Here is a 10,872-nt window from a genome sequence, read left to right as displayed (position 1 = left end):
GTTATTTATTTATTTTTTCTCTCGTCTTTATGGTAATTTTAATTATTTATAAATTCATGTGACATCACAGCAGCTTACATATTCTGATAGCCCAGTTTGTCCTAAAAAAAAAAAGATGTGTATGTCATGATTGTGCATTACAGTGTTGAGATTCTAGAGTCATCTTTACAAAAGGAGACAAGGCGACCAAAAATAGCAGTAAAATAGCGTAGACCCCAAAGTTGTGAGCCAAGTGTAAGAACAGGCGTTCAGGGAGCAGACTGACAGAAGCACCATTCTCCCTATAACAAGTCAGCGTAGCATCAAAATGATTTGAAGCTCTATATATTTTAAGGTAAAGTAGTTGCATAATGTTGCCTTAAAACTAATGATGTCACAGAGAGTATGGGGGCTTTGTGCAAAAAGTGTTTTTTCCAAGTATGAAGGCAAGGATGATCATGCTGTACATGTATTTTTTTAAATTATACAATTTCAAGGCTTTGGTTTAATATTTTGATGGCAAGAAATCCAGTTATATAAGACACAAACCTAAATCTGACCACTCTGAAACCAAAAAGCTGAACCTGGAAGTGTTCAGGGATCAATAATGAAGAGATTTAGTGTCTGCTTAAGCAAGACGAGCTGCAGTCTGAGGAGAGAATGAGATGTGGGATGTGCTGTTCTCAGCCAGAGTCTACCTCAGCTGCTGTGTTTGAGTCCTTGAAGCGTGATCTGCTCTTTTCAACATGACAACGGAGAAGAATGGAAGAGGACCTCTCTGACACCTCAGCAGCGCGACTTTGATGGATGGGGAGTGTGGAGACTCGAGCGCCGGCAGATTGTGTTCATAACGCAGTGAAGTAAAAACATAATCGACCGTCATGTGACGGGCGGGAGTGGGACGGGTCTACGGGAGGAGCTGAGCGATTGTTGCAGCAAATGGAGCCATCCGTCAAAGCCAAACCGTCACTCTGTGGTGCTTCTGTCCCATGTGGTGCTTTGAAATAAAGTTTTCTACTTGTTAATTTAAATGTTCAAAAACCCAAAACTATTCCACTATTGCATAACAGTTTTTGATGCTCATTGCACTTCACTGTAAACTAATTTTATCTTTTCCAGAATTACTATTTCTAGGACGGAAAGAAGGGTGTTGAGAAAACACATTTCACATGGTACCAGTGAGTGATGTCCAAATGAGCCAGCTGTGACTGCGTGGCACTCTGGTGTTTAAAGAAATCTGTATCTCTGTATGAGGGATGGATTTACCAAAAATTAATTAATAATGGAGGTGATCTAAAGTGTCAATCCAAAGCAGATTTGATGAAAACAGAGCCATGTTTCATCATTTTCATCATCTTACAGTCATCATTCAAAGCACAAAATTGATATTTATCATTTAAACATATAGTAGGCAGTATAGTTTTGGCATCATTGGCCAAAAAACCATAACAACCTTTCAGCATATTGTAATTCAAGTGTTCTGAGAGATAACTAGACTTTCAGGCTTTTTCTAGCCGGTGACGGGAGACTTTGGCCAATCACAGGTCATTTCATGAGAGAGCGTTCCTATTGGCTGTGCTCCGGTTGGTGGGCGGTGCTTGGTATTTCCTCAACTTGATCTCAACATGGCTGCCGGGTCACAACTTTCTCATTTTACAGCTAAACAGTACACTACAAAATGTTTCTGAAAACATTTGAGGAGAGAAATAGACATTACAGTAACAGATTATTGATTCATATTCGATCAGCGCTGCCTAGTTTGGCGAGTGATTGACAGCCGGCTCTCATAGACGGCAGCCTCCAGATCCGCTCTGATTGGTTGTTTTCCTCCGGTCTGTGAAATCTTACAGATGCCGTTAGGAGCACTGGAGGACACAGAGGACACATGACGGCACATTTTTTCAGATAACCTGTCTCATGCACTACTGTCAGGATATAGTGACAGTTTTATAAAAATAACTTTTTTTAATCATATTTGCTCCAATCTCGCCTACTGATGCTTTAAGGAAAGAGGCCTCAAGGGTGGAAGTCACAAAAAATGATGAAAAGGGAAGAGATGAAAATGTATTTGGACTGAAAAATGTTGAATGATAAATTGTCAATTGATCGATAAACCCAACTGACATTTATCATTTACAGAACGCAGTTTGTGTTACTTCCGCCCAAAATGTCAATCAAAATGACAATTCATACGGTGGAAGTAACACAAATTGCATGCCGTAAACAATAAAAATGTCAGTTGGGTGTTGTGAATGATGAATGATCGACTGGTGATTATCAGAGCAACACTGTTTCAAATAAAATGCCAATCAAGCTCATCAAATCAACTGACGATTTATCATTCAACATTTTTCATCACTTCCATTAATCAGTTGGTAAGCATTTTCATCACTTCTCTTTTCTTCAATTGTTTTGTTACTTCCTCCCTCAAGGCCAATTTCCTTTAATGATAAAATGTCAGCTTCATGTTGTGAATGATGAATGTTAGATAGTGAAAATGATGAAACCTGCCTCTATTGTCATCATATCACAACTGTTTTAGTCAAATCAGCTTTAAATGAATCAAAGCAACTTGATAATTTATCACTCCATTTTTTAATTCACATGCAGCATTTCTCATTCACATGCATCTTCATCACCTCCACCCCTCATATCTCCATCTCCTCTACCATGAAAGGCAGGCTGACACCAGAGATGTCTCTCCTTTGAAAATCCATTTTCAGCTTTTAGACTTGGAAATTGCGTCGTCTGCTTTCAGCTAGTTTAATGATTCTCTATGAAATTATATGTTTTTTGTTTTACTATTCTGTACTACTGGTCACCATGCAGTGTTATTTCCTGTTGGGAGCCAGGAGTTAATCTCATTCCCTAAATTAACTCCACACTGTTATGAAACTCTATAATTGGCTTAATCAGGGAGCTGATTAGAAACGCACACAAAAAAAGTAATAAATGGAAGAAAAATAATTTCACATTAAACCCGTCAAATCATCAGTCGCAGCTTTAGTGTAACACACAGTTGTTTAGTGTCAAAGCAGACACAGGGCGTGCTACTAATTGCTCATTTTTGGGGGTAATTGGTGTTTTCCTCCTGCGTAGGCTGTGGCCTGATTCTGGAGAAGTGGGTTCAATTAACTTTATTGCTCCTTGTAAAGTGAAGGGGAAACGAAACAGTCTAAGGTGAGTGATGAGAGGTTGAACCGAGCTCTGTCCGTCCCTCTCCTTATAGGGGAAGTCTATGAAAGCTCATTGATGGATGGAGATGATGCATTTGTTCTGTATTCTTTGTGTATGTTATGTTATTATTATCATGATATCAATCTGCTGCGTGCTGGGAGAGATACAGTAGTGCCTTGCTGAAGTATTCTGGAAACAGACTGTGTGTGCTCATGTGTCGTTGTGATGGATGGTCTCCGTGGAAACAGTGTAGCCTCGGATGTTGACGATCCCGGGCTTCGTTCCAGGACTGAAACATTCAACACTTTCACTATTAAAACATCATGCAACGCGACACAAAGAAAAGTGGTGTGCATTACAGTATTATCTCACAGAATCAATCGCTCTATTCGCCAAATGAACACAGGAATTTGACTTGGTGATACAGCACAGTATAACAACGTTCATTCTGGAGCTTGATGAACTTGTTTGTGCAATAGTGTAATAATAGTAAAAAAAAAACTTTATAAATATACACTTTATAAAGAAGAAAATCAAAAGGTCAATCTGAGTAGTGAAGAAAGTGTCAGTTCGGGGCGCCACCATGTTCGATACTGTGTTAAAAGACATGAAGAAAGAAAGAAACAAGATGTGCAAACGGCATGTTGTCACATCACATTCTGTGGTGACATTATCAGCTCACACCGTTATCAAGATGTGTTTATCAAAAGAACAAGTTCCTGTTCCTGTTCCTGTTCCTGCAAAGAGAGTTTCGACAAACATGTCTATAAGTATTCTTAATACTTCTTAATACTGAAAGTAAATGTAGCCTCGAGTCAAACATACTCCACTACAGAAGTCCTGCATTCATTTTACATAAGTACATATACGGAATTATTAGCAGGAAAATGTACTTTAAGATAGAAAAGTAAAAATCCCCATCATGCAGCATTATGGGATTTTTAATGTATTACTGTGCATGGATTGTATGTTGTAGCTGGTTAAAGATACTTGAAGTAATTGATCTACTGTTGAGTTAGTTTACTCTGTATCAATGCATCATATTGTATAAAATCATATTTATCCAGGGTTAAGTTTTGCATGCTTCTATCACCACACATCTTGATTATTGTGATGCACTTTATGTTGGTGTCAGCCAATAAGCCTCTTTGTCTCGTCTGCAGCTTGTTCGTCTTTTAACTGGTGCACCTAAACGTGAGCACATCTCCCCTATTCTGGTTTCTCTTCACCGGCTCCCTTTATGCCTTTTAGGACTGATTTTAAGATTTTGTTATTAACATATAAATCGTTAAATGGGCAAGCTCCGACTTATCTCTCAGACCTTTTAAAACCACATCTTTTAACAAGGACGCTCAGATCCACTGACCGGTTGCTTCTGACTGTCCCGAGGTCAAAGTTAATGGCTTTGCCTCCACATGTTGGGCTGCCCCCCCACACTGCCTGTTTTTAAATCAAACCTCAAAACGCACTTTTATTCCCTTTCCTATTGGTCTTAACGCTTTTATTATTTTCATTAACATTCCTGTTGGTTTTAAATGTGTACAGCACTTTGGTACACTTTTGTTGTTTTTAAATGTGCTTTATAAATACATTTATAAAAATGAGAAAGTTCGTGAGGCGGAATCTGAGGAAGAAACGCCAAGTTCTGGTCACATGACCGGAGCACAGCCAATAGGAACGCTCACTCAATGAAATGACCTGTGATTGGTCAAAGTCTCCCGTCACGGGTTAGATATTTTAAAGCCTGAAAACAGAGCCATGAGGAGGAGCAGAAGTCTAGTGATCTCTCAGAATACTTGAATTTCAATATGCTGAAAGGTTATTAAGGATTTTTTTGCCCAATGATGCCAAAAATATACTGCCTACTGAAGCTTTAATAATTATATTCCACTATTTCCCAAAACCCGGTAATGTATTATATATACATTATATATACATTTCCAGGAAAAGAATACAAAGTTAATTGATATACTTTATTTCCATGTCTGCTGGTAAATAGATAATAATTAGCAAATAACTTCTTTGAAATTTCTTTAAAAAACTCCCTGAATCATGACATCAGCTATCTGGTTACATTTGTGTAGACAAGTCACACAATGGTGATGAAGAGCAGCGCACAGCCGCTTCTCAAGTTTAAGGGCCCTATTTTAACCATTATATGCTATTTTAGCATATCATTATTAAATAATGTTTATAATAAAGTCATTTTTGATGAACTTTTTGAGGTAAATGTTGGGGCAGTAATTCCAAAGAAATGTCAAATAGGTTACTTGCTAATTATCACCTAATTGCCATGAATTTTGCGGACCTGTAAACTGAAGGAACTGGCCTTCTACCTCCAAGAGGTCAAGGCCCAGTTACGTGTTGGTTAATCTTGTATGACAAAGAGATTTTCCAAACAGACGGGTTAAAGCATAATAATACAATTTATTCCGAACAATTAATGTTGCATAAGTAAAATAAAAGAGTATACAGATATCTGGATCCAGTCTACGTGTCCCTGACAACATACAGTGCATGGGTCAGTTCGTGAAGTCTGAACCCCGAGCTATCCCTGATCCAGCGTTTTTATGGTTTACACAATATCAATAGTCATGAGCTTATGGCACGTGATGTTTTTGCTGCATATCTTCTTCTTTGTTTCTCCTTCTGACTCCTTTCTCTCCTTGACCTTGCAAAAAGAACAGAACGTGCATCCTCCCTGTCCTCGCAAACACTTCATGCACAACAAATCCAACAATCAGGTTATTGCAGGTCATTGTAAGCACTTTTGTACATAATAAATCCAACAAAACTGAAGTGTTTTGTTGTTTTTTTTCTTCTTCTTCTTCTTCTTCTTCTCCTCGGACAAACAAACCTACACATTGAGCCCACAGTTGCTGCCACTCAAACCTGTCTTGCTGTTTATTTCCGTCAGTCCATCAGATGGCGATGTGGAGCCAGATTTCCACATCTGTAACTGAGTCTCTTCAAGTAGCAACCTGAGTGCCTTCAGGTTCTGTCTCCGTTTGGCAGCAGTGCACCCCAGTGGTTGATTAACCAAGCGTACTTCTGTAACCTGAAGCCTGTCGGCTCCTTCAACACCATGCCGAGCAATAAATGTTGTGCAAGACACCGAATGCATTTCTTATCATGTTTCTTTCTGCAGGCCCGGCAGATACATATATCTGTGGGTGTGTTTTGGGTGTACTCGCAACCAATGAGGCACCACATCTGCTTTGTTTGTCACCAGAGAGAGAGGGAGAGTTCAGCCCACACTCACCTGATTCTTCTCACCTCTGATGGTACAGCTCATTAGTGACACCTGGCAGCGGGGTGTGGTTCACCTGGTTTACTGGACTGTTGACTGTGGCTGTATTGCTCCATGTTTGGACTGCAGAGGAGTACCTGAGTAGAAGACATTTGAGAGGTAAATACTTTATCATCTCTGCTCACTAACTGAGATGTGTGTGTGTGTGGGTGAGGGTGACAGCATGTCTGCCACTATTCTGCTAGTGAAGGAGAAACCCTGTGATCTTTATTCCATCAAGTGTCTGTAAATTCTTGCTGTGAGTGTAATGAAGTCTGACGCTTTGTCTCTGAAGCTTAAGCTTTTTTTTACATGCAGCTTGTGTGTTGGGAACTGTAATGAGAGTTTGGGACTTGTTTGTTAGAGGAAGTGGTGAAGAGAAACACATGTCCAAAAGTATTTTTTTTCCCTTCCTTTAATATCTTGCAAAATCAGAAACAGGAAGTTATATCAGCAATAATCTCCTTTGAATATACCACAAAGCTGTCTGCTGTTCGTGTTCAAAATGTTTGATTATTTTTTTGTTGCATTTTGTTAAAGGAACAGTTTGACATATCGGGGGAATATTTTAGCATCTTCTAGTCATGTGCTTTCAATTGAATTTTCTCTGTTGCCGTCAGGACGTTGTTATGTTTTTACCAGTTTGTAAAAATAACCGCTATTCTAAATCGTTTATTGCCTCTGCAATCACATTATTGAATGCTCCTCAGTTTTTGTATTTCTTACGGACTTTTATCCTTTTACCATCACAGATCCTTTTATCTCTTATTAGACTGATCCTTCTATTGTTCTTATTCAGTCTGTTTATTTATTAGTTAGTTTAATTTACATCAGTGATCGTTTTAGGTCCTGTTTTATATTTTTAGCTTACATATATTGTTGTTGTTGTTGTTGTTGTGTGTCACTGTGTTTTATCTATGTTTTTATGTACAAGCTGCTCCAAACCAATTGCCCCTAGAGGGATTAATAAAGTTGTTTGAATTGAATTGAATACACAATTTTTTAGCTTTCTTGCTGAGCGTTGGACCAAAGAGTATATTTATTACCTCCGCCAAGGTCGAAGGCCGAGGAAGGAGGTTATGTGTTCACCGGCGTTGGTTTGTCCGTTTGGAGGATTACTCCAAAAGTCAACAATGGATCTGAATGAACTTTTTTGGAGGGGTGGACTCCGAGTGCACTTCTAGTCTTCTCATATGTCTGTTAGATATGAAGCTGGAGTCGGTTAGCAGTTTGCTTAGCATGTTAGCATCAACACTGGAAACGGCCAGGCTCTGACCAGTCTCAGAACCCGTCGGCTGTCGGCCTGAAGACGATTTAGCCTCCGGGGACAACAACAGCCAATAATTCTGGGGTTCTGGTGTCGCCAGCGGATATCCAAGACTTCCTCTTCCATGTGCCGAGCATTGTTTGCATTCCGATGAGCAACTTGAGACTGGAATTAAGAGATGACGTTTGTTTTTCTGCATTCATGCAGACATACGTGCCAACCTTGAGACCTCAAAAATAGGGAAGGATTTTTAAACCAAAGCGGGGGAATCCCCAGATGTATTTAGTTTCAGGAACTTTATTTCCTGCATTTTAGTGACTTAAAAAAAATGAAAATAGCTAAATAATAAGTACACTGCAATGTCATTTTTATGTTAAGTAGACCTACTTTTAATTTAACTTTTAATTCTCAAGAAAGAAAACAGAACTTTACAACCTAAGTTAGCCTTATAAGACATGAGAATGGTATCGATCTTCTGATCTAACTCTCAGCAAGAAAGCAAATGAGCGTATTTCTCAAAATGTTGATGCATCCTTATTAATTCCTAAAGATTCATTTTGTTCCCCAGCCCACATAGTTGTGTTTATCCTACAGATGTAGTACATAGTGCACATATTAGCTCTCCTTGCATTTTGTTATTTTGTCTCATAGAACTAATAGATGATGTGCTCTTTCTCGACACGCACCTCCATGTGTCTCTAACGTTGCCTTGAGTTCAGTCAGACGATTTGGTCTCCAGCTCCACATTTCTGTCTCGTCACTCTGGAATTTTATCCGAGGTGAAGCTCGGTGAGGTGAAATCTGTAGCCGACAGTAACGCTTCAGTTTCTCTGCACTCCCATCAAAGTCCCCCCATAACGCCATATCTCCAGTGTCATCTGAGAAGCTGGATATTTTACATTCTGGATTTGGACGTCTATGTGTGTGTGTGTGTGCGTGTGTGCACACTACATCTTGGAAAATGAGATTCATGTTGAAAACTGGCAGTTTTCCCATTTCCTCCTGAGCTAGGGCGTTTTGAGCAGTTCGGGTTTCATACGTCCAGACAGAAGCTGGCTGTTTTGTGCCAGTTTTCAATAATCGTTTTAAATTTGACCTTTGTTTTTATAGCATTAAAGTTTCAAGTGTTCACTTTCTCCCGTCAGTATTTACTCTTGTCAGGGATGCTGGTGTTATATTCGGGCTTTGAGATGATCAGATTCTCTCCTCATTGGAAATAGTTTTACTCAGTTTACAAAAAAAATATGTAAATAAACACTTTATTTGTTTACTAGCACGGGAGGTTTTTGCAAACTAACTTGTAAGTTACAGACACTGATAACGATACCCAGCCCCAGTGGTGCAGTACTCGAGATCGGTCTCGGTTTGGAGACCACTTTTTGAAGGTCTTGTCTCGGAATCGACTGCATTTTTACTCGGCCTTTTCTCGGTCTCAGACAAAGAGAGACTCTGGATTTTATTTCAAGACCTCAACAGCGGGGATATCACTAAACCGCCTGTTTATTGTCTGATGTATTTGTTAACATCATTACTGCGTTTGCTCATAGAAAACAAAGGTACATTCCCACACATAAATTTCACGTCTGCAATGCCTTTTGATTATTTTATCAAGACATTTCTCATGGTACACCTTTATAAACACGCATATACGGTATATGTGGCAATAAAAGAGGTGGATGAAGAGGAATCTTTTATTTGTTTTCTGTGAGTGTTTTTATGAGAATGTGAATCTTTCAGATCAATTTGAGGAGTGGTCTGGTCTTCTTGACTCAGTCTAGCCCTGCCTTGGTCTTGGTTTTGACCATTAACTGTATAAAATATGGACGTAGTCTCCTTGACATCACCCATAGGTTTCTAAAGAGCCGTCAAAGAGTATAGCAGCAAAGAGGCGAATCTCCAATGAGTCTGTGTCCATGGACATATAAAGAGACGTCTGTATTTTTATTTTTTTTAGGTAAATCAACTTCCCAGTAGGAACACTTAAATATCCATCATTTAAATCATTTTGTCCTAAAAGTTTTAAAATTAACTAACAGCTGAATTCCTCGGCATAATGAACGTGCATCAGACCCACGGGACTGCACCGTCCTGCACGCTCAGATGACATATCCGGTTCTGCCAGCTTCCTGCTAGCTGTATGCGCTGTAATAATGGATATATTGGCTGTAATTCATCACTTTTATTATCTTACAATACACCTATGGGCTGTATGCTGTAAGCCTGTACCGTGGTGGATGTATTAACGTCTCTGTTCCCAAACAACCGGCTATCGGCCAGTAGCTAGCAGTGCTAGTAGAAAACCTGCTAGTGGGTGTAGTAGGCCCCTATTGATCCACATCTGTGGGGCTTATAGCGACTGATAACGCCTATTTAATAGCCTGGCAACAGTCTAATTGGCTGAATTGTACAATTTAAACCCCTAAAATGCAAAAAGAAAAAATCGAATTTCCAGAAAAAAATAGACTTGGAAGAGGCTTTGTTCCCGATGTGATGAATCTCCCGGTATTACTCTCACTGACTTCATAGCCCTGCCTTATAGAACAGTCCCCTCTGTTGTCAGGGACGGAAACATCTGTCACGTCGGATGTGCTGACAGGCTGATATCAATATTTGATAAAAAGGCAGCCTGATATGTGGCTCTGTTGGGCTCCCTCCCTGCGACGGCTGTTGGCTGCTCAGAGCAAACGGAGGCTGAAGATCTCGTGTGAGGGATGTGGCGTTAAAAATCCAGCTGTATTTACTGTATAACTAACAAGCTGGGGCATTGCCGACTTACCGCACGAACGCCGACACTCATTAAAAAATCAAGTAGGTCGTCGGCCGTTGTGAGTCTGAACTGTATCACTGCTGCCAAATAATGAGCACCTGAGTTCCTGTTCACATGAGTGAACAGCTCTGAGTCTGACAAAAAGGGACTCAACTGTAACCTGATGCGAAGCCTGAAACAGTTAGTCACAAGAAATGTGACACAAAAAGACAAGAGACCAACCCCCCTCATGATTCATCACCTATTATTCCAAAGAAAGACTACAAGGGAGTCGGTAAACATGAAAAAGGTCAAGTTTATTTGTAGGGTGCTTGTTCAGCGTAACGGAGCCTCACACACGGGCCACGCTGTGAAACAAATGAGCAGTAGCTGTCACGGCTACGGCGTCGATGC

The 10,872-nt window shown here is 39.8% G+C and overlaps 1 protein-coding gene across 2 annotated transcripts in view; it reads left to right on the top strand.

Annotated features, from left to right (window-relative positions):
- The first annotated feature begins 6,408 nt into the window (after positions 1 to 6,408).
- mgat3b (beta-1,4-mannosyl-glycoprotein 4-beta-N-acetylglucosaminyltransferase b) overlaps positions 6,409 to 10,872 on the top strand; it is a 97,548-nt gene continuing 93,084 nt past the window's right edge. Inside the window, exon 1 of one of the 2 annotated variants that reach the window (XM_074630874.1) lies at positions 6,409 to 6,565. The gene's annotated coding sequence lies outside the window, so the exon portion shown is untranslated. The remainder of the gene's footprint in view (positions 6,566 to 10,872) is intronic. The other variant, XM_074630873.1, reaches the window with a different exon arrangement.

This window comes from Sebastes fasciatus, chromosome 3 (assembly GCF_043250625.1).
Source record: "Sebastes fasciatus isolate fSebFas1 chromosome 3, fSebFas1.pri, whole genome shotgun sequence".
NCBI lineage: Eukaryota > Metazoa > Chordata > Actinopteri > Perciformes > Sebastidae > Sebastes > Sebastes fasciatus.
Note: the sequence above shows the minus strand (reverse complement) of the source record. Positions and strands in the feature narration are given on the sequence as shown.